The sequence below is a fragment of the Gallinula chloropus genome (assembly GCF_964237585.1).
Source record: "Gallinula chloropus genome assembly, chromosome: 1".
Lineage (NCBI taxonomy): Eukaryota > Metazoa > Chordata > Aves > Gruiformes > Rallidae > Gallinula > Gallinula chloropus.
This window is the reverse complement of record NC_140085.1, coordinates 45926113-45936326: the sequence shown is the minus strand read 5'-3', so window position 1 is coordinate 45936326 and position 10214 is coordinate 45926113.

Here is a 10214-nt window from a genome sequence, read left to right as displayed (position 1 = left end):
CCGTCGGGCGGGAAAGCAGTCGGGGCACGGGGCGAAGCGGCCCGGCTCCCGCCTCTGGAAGCGCTCCCCGGGCCTTGCGCCCGCGGCGGGCGGGCCGAGAGCGCTGCGGATGGCGCCCCAGCGCCCCTGGGGAAGGGCGGCTGGGGCCGGTTCGGCGCTGCCCCGCCGGTGACCCTGCGGGCGGCGAGGGCTGGGGGTTGGGGGGGGGGCACTTGCTGGGCGGCAGCAGCCTCCTGCCAGGCGGGCGAGCTCCTCTTCGGCCTCGCAGCGGGGAGGTTGAGGCGTAAATCCCCGCTCCGGAGGGGAAGAGAAGGCCGGGAGGCCACTGCCCATCCCCTCCCTGCCGGAGCTCTGCAAGGAAGCTGGGGGGTGGGAGGGCAAGAAGAGGCACGAAACGTCGGGAAACGGGGCCCTTTGGGGCCCTTCTTGCGGTCCCCGACCCGTGTGCGTGTGGTTTCAGCAGCGGCTGCACCTTTCCATTCACTTCGTTATGGCCGTTTCCTGACTTGGGGCTTCGTGGAGGTGGCAGCGTGGTGTGGGCAGAGCACTCCGGGCTGTTTCACGGGTTTTTAGGCGCTTCGTGATGAGAGCGTGGGTTTTGTTTGTGGGTTTGGTTGCGACGGCGATCTGGAGAAGAGCAGAGCAGAGCCTCACAGTTTTTCTTCTTAGCTTTTCTTTCTTTTTTTTTTTTTTTGTGTTTTAACCAGTTTCAGCCTGACTTTTTCAGGCTTTCCTTATCGCAGTAAGTTGTGAAATTGGGATGTCGAATTCAACTCACAACTAGTTATAATTAACCCTTTGAAAATAACTCTTGTCCCAGGCACAGCTTTTTCCTTTGAGGAAAATACACTGATCATCCTGTACGCTGGTATCCATCCAAGGAAGGTGTTTTATTTCTGGCCAGCTTTAAGGAAGAAAGAGAATGTGTTTGTTTGGTAAAACTTTGCAGGAAGTTGCAGCTACTGAGTGGTGGTTGCTTCTGGGTTGAAAAAGTAGGAGGATGGGTTTTTTAAAGTTAGATGCAACTTTGCATGTGTGGAGGTGTAGTAGTAGTCCCAAGAAATACAAGTGGTGTGTGGAATGGCCCTGCTTCTCCATTTTGTAAAGATAATGTGTATCAGTGCAGCTACTGTTCAGCCTCTTAATCCTTCTTGGAAAGCCAGCTGAATAAAGCAAAAAAGTGTGTGTGTGTGGGGGAACCAAACCAAACAGACTCAGGGGTTTCCCTGCTTTATTTTAGCAGGTGATAGACCTTAAGCAGTAGTGAAAAAAAATGCATGCATTTAATTATCCTATGCTAAATTGAGTTCATTAGTTGAAAATACTGGGTTATGACTGTGGCATTGGTTTGTGCCCTGCTGCTAGCGGCTTTCGGTAGACTTTCAAGTTTCAGTAACTTGTGTTGCCAGTTGTAAATTTGTCAGCCGCTGCAGTGTCTGGCACTCTTGTGTCGTAACTGTAGATTCAGATATTGTTTAATTCAGTGCTATGAGAGTTATATGTATTTTTCAGTGCATTCTTTCTTCCATATGGTAAGTACGATGAAAGGCTGCGGCTGCCACCACCGCAGCTGTGAACAAAACACAGTGGCATTTGCCTCTTATTTGTGCTAAAGTCCTCTGATTTTTGTTTTTTTAAAAACAGCACTTTTCAGAAAGCATCTTTTTGGAAAAACTGAAGAAAGAGATTTGGGACAGTCTTAGAAATGAAAAAATGGGAGCAGGCCAGAGATAAGTGTGCCCCAGATTTAATGGGAGTGGTGTGTTAAGGCAGCTGTCTGAGGTGATACGCACCGTGCTCTTTGCCAGCCAGTGCCGGTAGGAAGGATGGACCCTGCAGCTCTCCTTGTCCTTCCAGGGAAAGTCCATGCTGGTAAGCAGCACCCACTGTCTGTCATAGATGATTCATTACTAATCTTGCCAAGAAATTCTGTTGATAATGGGGATTACTAGATAAGTATTTGCAAGGAGGTTTCCAATGTGAATCGTGTCTGACGTCAGACCTTCAATTGAAGGTTTTTGTGAAGGGTCAGTCAGATTTGAGAAGCTATGAACACGTTGTTTAATAATTGTTGTTCTGCATTTGAGCTTAGAAGCTCTACAGATAGGAGCAAGGGGTGTTGCTTTGGTATTTTTTTCTTGGGCCTGCAAAAATGACTCGGGGGCATAAAACTTTAATAGTAATTGCAGTTTATAGATTTGTATGAAAACATGCGTGTACTCAGGGGCAAGCTCTCATCCTTTCCACCAGCCTTCATTTCCACACACACACCCCCCACAAAAAGAGGGGGGCTGTTTATTATCCTGTCTTTCCCCTGGACCCTCCCCTTAGGTGATGTGCTGTTCAGTTTAATTGAAATCCCTGAGGGATGCAGGGACTTAGCATCTCCATGTAGAATTTAAGTGTCCCGATGACACCATGTATCAAGCTTGCAGGAGAGACTACACTGGAGCTCCAGGAGTTCATGTCCAGCGCGTAAGCCCTCCAGGCTGCAATATAAGCCTTGTCTGTACAGAGGGTATGAAGTCACACGTGTGTGTGTGTGTTTGGAGGGGGGAGGGTGTGTGTGTCTGTGCAGGAAGGGTGTGCGCCCGTGTGAGAGGGAGCAAGAGCCTGCACCACAGCTGAACAGCCATGCGAACAACTGCTGATGAAGTTGAAAAAAGGGTCTCGAGGCATCTGTGAAGTACACGTAGAGATCCTGGTCGTACCTCGGCAGGATGTGTATCTTGTGTGTTGCACAAGTGGGAGCCATCCTTCAGAAGGATGGTAAGACCGCTGGTTACAGGGCAACTGATGAAGAAGGCCTGTGCCTGAGGAACCAAGATCAGGAATTGCTGAGGGGTTTTCTCATTTATTTGGAGGACAGCAGATGGGAGTGGAAATAGAGATAATCATTTGAGGAAAGATCTTACTTCAATTACTGCTGAGCTTGTCGGATGCTGAGTGCTCCACACGTTAAACAAGTGCTGCAGCAGCTAGATGGAGTTGTGAGTGAGAGGACTTTCCTGGTTATCCCAAGTGTGTCTGTTGTACTGAAGGGTCAGTGCTGACACATGGGGCTCCTGTGTCTGCAGGCCGGAGTTAACTTGCTTTCCTGGGGCTTTGCCTCTGTTAGGTCTGTCTTGAAACCTGACCGCCTTTCTCCAGTTCCCTGCCAGAGTAGAGCTGTGTCTTTGCTCATTGCCAGCACATGAGCCTGTGTCGTGCAGTGATGTTCTCAGGTTTTGTGATCACCTAGAAGAAGAGTAGATAGGCTTTTTTTCCAGCTGTTGTTTGGAGACTAGGATGGAAGGGGCAGGCAGAAGATCATGGATAAATAATGTATTTGGCATTTGGGCAAAGTTATTTTGTCCTACAGAATCCCAATTTTACTGTCATAAAGATCTCATTTAAAACTGTTCATAACAAAATGAATGAATGCATCTGTCTGTCAGTAGTCTGGGAACCCAGCTTCTGAATATCTCAGCAGCCAGCCATTGACATGTGGAATAAATGTGTGTGTGCAGTTTACAATGACTTCTGCAAGTTTTGTGGACCAGTCAAATGTCTTCCAAACCACTGGTTACTTGTCTGTGGTATAACTTTTCTGCCTGTCTCCTTTGCTGGGTGCTTGTAGGTGATGAACAGGGAGTGGAAAATTTGCTTCTTGTAGAACTTTGTACAGAGATTGCACATGCAGCAGCTGGGCTCCTTTCCTGTTGTTCTGCTTTGGGAGTGTTTTGCAGAGGGTTTCCCAGAATCAGAAATATCATAGTTTTGAATGGCCCAGAGGGAGGAGATGTGCTCAGTGGGTATCTTACTCCAGTCTGCTGATTGCAGGAGAGTCTTAATAAGATGATTTTGGTTCCAAATAATCCCTGGATTCAGATGCTTCGAAGAAAATAGAAAAAGTGACTTGGTTAGGTGTGTAGGTTCTGGGGCTGCATGAGTTTCTTCTGAGTGACTGACCAGACTCTCTCACTCTGGCTAAATTTAGCAACCTCTTCACAGCCTCTAGTAACAGTAAAGATTTGACCTATTGTTCTCAATTCTGCTCTGCATTGGCATCCCAATTCACCTCCCATTTATGCATTTTGCATAGTAGCCCTGATCAATGTAATAGCAGTAATTTCTAAAACCACAGAACCTGCATGGGAATGCCGCCTTGTCTTTGATCCCAGGCCAGATGTTACCATGTTCCAGCACTGCCTTTCAAAGGTCAGTTGTCTGACTTTCCTATTTTAGCTTTCAAAGTATGCAAATAGATATTGGCTCCAGTGTGCAGACACCTGAGTTTAGGTTGCAAACATCAGCACAGTTCATGTTGCAGGAGCATCTCATTGATGCTCTGGGTAAAAAATCTGTGTTTTGAAACTTAGGGACTTCTGAGTCACGATAAACCAGAGCCGCAATCTACAACCATCTGTGATCACAGAACCAGTTGCTCAGTTGGTTTCAAAGGCGTGGGTTGTGTCAAAGAGATACGTGCAGTATGTAGAGTAGGTCACCTTGGTGATGGTTTTGAAATGCATTCCAATTTCTGAATTTGTGGCTGCTGCATTAATTGGTAGTCAGGCTGTGGCTGATGCATCCTTCTGAGTATAAGCATCTATTGATGGAGAAGAGAGACCATTTGGACCTGATCATAGTTTGTTTGTAAATATTTTTAAGGTATCTGTACAAAAGCAGGGAAAAAGCATCATGCTCAGCTTCCATTGCAGAGGATGGTGCTGAGATGTAAGTGGGTATCAGTTGATTTGGTGTTGGTTTCTTTAGTAGGTTAAATGAAGGCATTGAAGGTACATTGTGAGGTATTCTAAGCAACAAGTAATGAGTGCGGTGGTTTCATAGAATCATAGAATGGTCTGGGTTGGAAGGGACCCCAAGGATCATAGAGTTCCAGCCCCTCTGCCACAGGCAGGGACACCAACCTCCAGCCTGGATCTACACAAGGTTGCTCAGGGCCCCATTCAACCTGGCCTTGAACACCTCCAGGGATGGGGCATCCACCACCTCTCTGGGCAGCCTGTTCCAGCACCTCACCACTCTGTAAAAAACTTCCCCCTAATATCTAATCTAAACCTTCCTTCCTTTAGCTTTAATCCATTCCCCCTGTCCTGCCATTGTCTGCCCTTTTAAAAAGTTGATTCCCCTGATCATCTTCGTGGCCTCCTCTGAGCCCTCTCCAACAGTTCTACATCTTTCTTGTATTGGGGCCCCCAGATCTGGACACAGTTTGTCAGTGAGAGAAGAGCTGTGTCTGTATCTTCTGAGGTATTGATACGCCTGTTCTGTTTCTGTAAAATAAGTGGCCCTGGTCATGGGTAGCAGCTTTCAAATGAGATGTGTTTATGCAGCACATAAAAGGAATCTGAAGCCCACAGGCTGTGCTGGCTTGGGTCTGATAGCCATCGCTGGTGAAACTGCAGGATAAAAGGAACACAGCACGCTGAGCACGCATAGATGTGAGTAGGTTTTACTGCTGTGGTTCATGCCCAGCGTAGGGGGGCTGTGTTCTGGCTAGGGACAATACTGCTGTGAGAGGGATGGGTCAGGAGGCTGTTCATGAAACAGTCTCTTGCATGTACCCTGGGGCTTCTGTCCGGTGCAGGTCAGTTCTGGCTCAGTTTCAGCGTGGCCCGTGTGAGGTGTGTGCTGTAGTCTCACCGGAGAGCGTCTGCGTTATTGTTCCACAGCGTGGTCTTCCATCAGATACAGTCCTTAACCCCCCACCTCTCATCCTTCCCACAGCGACTCTAGGAGAGCAGGGTGAGTGATGTTGGCATGTTACCCTGAGGAAGTGCTGTCCCGAGGGCGGCGGCTGTACTTCTTCCTAAATGCCAATGAGTAACAACAAAGGAGAATTCACACTGTAAAACTGAAACGCATTGAAAGCTCCAGCAACCTCCTCACTACTTGTGTAGATACCAGAGATCACGTTTGTAGGTGTTTTCAAGTATTCTTGTGCCTTGGATCCTTATTTGTAAAGCAAGGAAGTATATACAACCCTATCTCAAAGGCTGTGGGGTTAATACTTGGGAGTACTGAGAGATGTGGATACCTTCTGCAGTGCTAGTGAATGGTGTGGCTTTCTAAAGCATTTGGAATGGGGGGAGGGGAGGGATAACTTTCTAAAGCATTTAGACTGGGGGGGAGAGAGGAATATCAAACATAAATTGTTGCTTTTCCCTTTCTGTAAAAGGCAAAACAAGTTGTAGTTTTGTGGCTCCTAGTTTCTTACTAGTTATTCTGTGGGCTGAATGCATGCCAGAAAATTAGAAGCAATTGTAAGACTAGAGAGAAATTTATTTCCCTCTTGCAATGTCAATGTGTTGAGGAAGGCAAATGCTGCTTCTGAGTTTCTGTATAGCTCAGAAGGAAGAAAACATTCAATAAAAATCTTTTTAAAGAGTAGCTGACTAAGTTGTTTTATATGTAGGAGCATGATAGTTTTTAAAAAAGCTTTTCTATTGATTCAGTTGAATCACTGTCTGAAGGAAGCAAATTTAGACAAGACAAAGGAAGAAATTCAGTCCTACTGTAGGAGGATACCTTAATGACCTGCTTGTCTGTCCTCTGTGTTGTGCTTGAATTTTCTTACTGACCCACAGACAGGGTGCTTGTTCTTTGAAGGTGGCTCATGTTTTAGTGCCTGCAGGTTGCCTCCCTAGAACCCCTGACATGGGAGCGTGCCTCTTGTCTCCTCAACTGCTAGTTAAGAGTTTCAGGTGCCTAAATACACAGCTAGAATCGAAACACTTAGGTCATCTGAGACTACCTGGTATGAAGAAATGAGCCAGTAGTTCATGAGCAGATTTCACACGAGGAGGAAGCTCTGCTGAAGCTGTTTTACGGTAGGAAAGCAGGAGGACTGGTGTGAAATAGCATGGCAGGGAGGTCTTTCTCACCCTGATTTTTGTCAGCCACTCGGTGGGATAAGCAGTGATGGAAGATGTTGCACTCCAGCTGTGTGCTCCTTTCTGAAGTTGTTGTGTTGGAAGATAATCCCCAAAGCATTGGGGAACAACGTAGCCCCTTTTCCACAGTGCAGTTGTCAGTGTGAGTGGGTGCCCTGCAGGTACTGCCAGGACAAGATCTCCAAAAGAAATAGGTGCCTATCAGTAAGATCAGTAATTGCTGCATTTTTAGGCAAGCCGTTCTTTGGTCTCAGACATTCCTGGCTTGGCTGGGTAGGTGTTTTATGACTTGGGAAAAGGACTTCATTTGTTCACACATGTATGTATAAAGAGCAATTTTTAATCACCCATTGAATGGCAAGCTTTCTAGGACTAATGGAGATGAAACAAACACAGGAATTCCACTTGCCAGGGAAAAGCAATTGAATTGGGGATGAACTTGGGAATTCAATCATCAAGGGCTTTTTTGGATAAAATCACGGAGGCAAAACCCAGTCTTGATGGATCATAAGGAGCCAGGTCAGGGTCCTTGTTTCTTTTGCCTCCAGGAATTTTCTTGGTGGCACTCTCAGCAGGAGGAATGAATCCCAGACAAAGGCAGTCTCCTGGCAGATAAGAGAACAGAAATACTTTCTAATCTCTGATCTTGGAGTTCCTAGAAGCTGTCTCCCAGTTTGTCTGAAAGAAATGCACTGTCATATTTGAGATTTTCAGTATCTGATGTATCTCATGAGGGCCTCTTACAGGCCTTTGAAGTAGCTGGAGGAGAGGGATTGGGTTGGCTTCACATGTTTGTGCCAAATCCCATGGTAATTATAAAAACTTGAAGTTATGAGATAATGTGATATACATATTATGGGACACAGTAAATAATTGTCTGAACAGCTGCTTTTGCCTGTGGCTTTACAACTGGGGTTGCGTTTCCTTCTGCTCCTTGTCAGGTTCTGCTGACCTCCTCTCTTTCACAGGCATGTGCATCATCCCTTGTAATCTTCAGTAATCTTTTTTTTCCTGTTGGAGCACTGCACCTCTGAACGACTGTGAGACTTGTACCTCCCTGCCCAGTTTGTTTAAAATTCACCTGTGGGTTAGCAAGCACAGACACATAAGCTCTGCCCTGTTACCTAGTCTCATTTCTTTGGGAAGTTGAACTTTATTTTAGAAAAAAAAAAAAAAACCAACACCACCCCCTTTCTACTCCCAAAAAAAAATTCCCAGGAAACAAACCACCAGAAAGAAACTGCAGGGTTGAAAAATCAAGCTCTTAAGAAATTTGGGAATGCTTAGATTTAAGTTGCCCAGGTGCTTGCCAGGATTTGATCTGAATCAGCACCGTTCTTCTGTGGCAGGGGGGTTGGAACTCTCTGATCCTTGGGGTCCCTTCCAACCCAGGCCTTTCTGTGATTCTCACTGTTGGGTGCCGTAGGAGGAAGTGCCTGCAGACTCACATGCTTCAGGCCCTTAGCTGTGTAACAGCAAGATCTGTTCAGTCCTCCCTCAGAGCTTTTGGGATTAATAGATCAAGTACCAGGGGATGTGGATGTCTTCTGTGAATACATGGGTGCACCGGGATGGTAAGCTTTCCATGTGGATGAGCCAGGTTAGCCTGGAGCCCACAGGATCTAATGAGTTCCCAGAGTGTGTTTTCTCCAGACTTGATGAGGACGCTGCCTAGCTGAGTTAGCCAGGCATTGTCCCTACTCTGCTGTTGATGTGTTTTGTGCCTGTCATCCCTCATACTAAGGAAGAGTTTGAACACACACAGATTTTCCTGGCAGTTGCTCACCTGAGGTGGTCTGCTGCTGACAACCAGTTGTAAGAGTTTTCTTGACCTGAATTCCTGGGCATGTTTGAAGAAATAAATCCAGAAGCAGATCTTCTGCATGGAAAATTTCACCTCCAGTGGATCTTGAGCAGATCTAAGCACCTGAGAACAAGATTTCATAGAAGAAAGCAGTGGCAAACTGGCCTGTTTAAGTGACTGCCCAGCTTTTCACCTGACCATCACTGTATTGTGCTGTGGTGACAGCACCAGTGGTGTACCCAGTGGTGACAACGGGATGAGGTTTTCTGAAATGTCACTGGGTGGGGGAAAAAAATTTGCTTGCTGCTTCTGTATACAAGTCAGAAACTTGCAGCTCACTATTTTTGAGTGCTCCCATAGATAAGAGATGTCTTTTTCAAACCCTGGCAGGACTTACCCAAGCTTAGAACTGCAGTTTGTGTTTAGGGCCAGCTGATTCACTGGCAGAAAACCACTGTGTTTTGCACGTGAACCAGTTGAGAACCAAGCCCAGAGCTGAGCATCAGTCTTGGTATCCCCCTGATTTGACATTGTAGTTGGAATAGATATTTTTCCGAGAGGCCAGTGTTTGCTTCAGCATCTCCACTTCATACCATCCCCTCAGTTTGCTGTCGTTCCTGCAGCTGTTTGGTCATCTGAGCTGATGGAGGGGAAAAAAGGTGTGCTTTTTCTAACCTGAATCTGCTTTCCAGTTTGATTAACTGCACAAATCAACAAACAGTTAAACCAGTCTAACAGGACAGCATAAGGACAGGCACTGGTTTCAGTGAACCCCAGACAGCTCTGACCAGGCTGTGTGTGGGCTGGCACGTTCCCCATTCAGGTCGTGAGTCTCGGGGCAGGGGTTTCCTTCTTTCCATCCACTCTGCAAACTGCATGTAAATTGTAGAAACACTGAAGCAGAAAAGAGCGTTTGAGCTTCACCAGCTTACTCTGAAATCCACGTTTCCTCTGCTTGATCCTTTGGAGAGGGGATAGGCACAGTCCTGGCTTCAAATTTGTGTTATGTGTTGTAGCAAGAACAGTGGAGTACTTGGGCAGCTGTGTCTTACGTTGCCTGTGCAGACTTCTTGTGTGCTTTTGAGTCTGTTAATTAAAAGTCTGTTAACGAACGTCTTTGCAGTGTAGTTTTTATTTTAACAAGGTATTTGCCTTGCGGCTCGGGACCTGTGTCTGTAGTTGTTGCCTGCCCAGCACATGGAGCTAGGTTCACTAGGGTTTTGCTGCAGAAGGAGCATGCAGAAGCCAGGCTTTTGGCCGCTCCATGTTTTCTTTGCCCAGCCTGCAGCTGTGATCTCTGGTTCGCTGTCTGAGCGTGAGCAGTGGACAGCAGGACAGTGTGACTTGCTGAAGCCCCTCTGTACACCCATGGAGGGAGGTTTGCCAGCTGCCTGAATTATACTTGCATGCTTCACGCTGCCTGGGCAAATGTTCTCTCTATAGAAGTGTGGGAGGTAGCTGAAAACACTGCAGTGATGAAGCAGTACTTTCTTAGAGCACTTCAGTTTTAG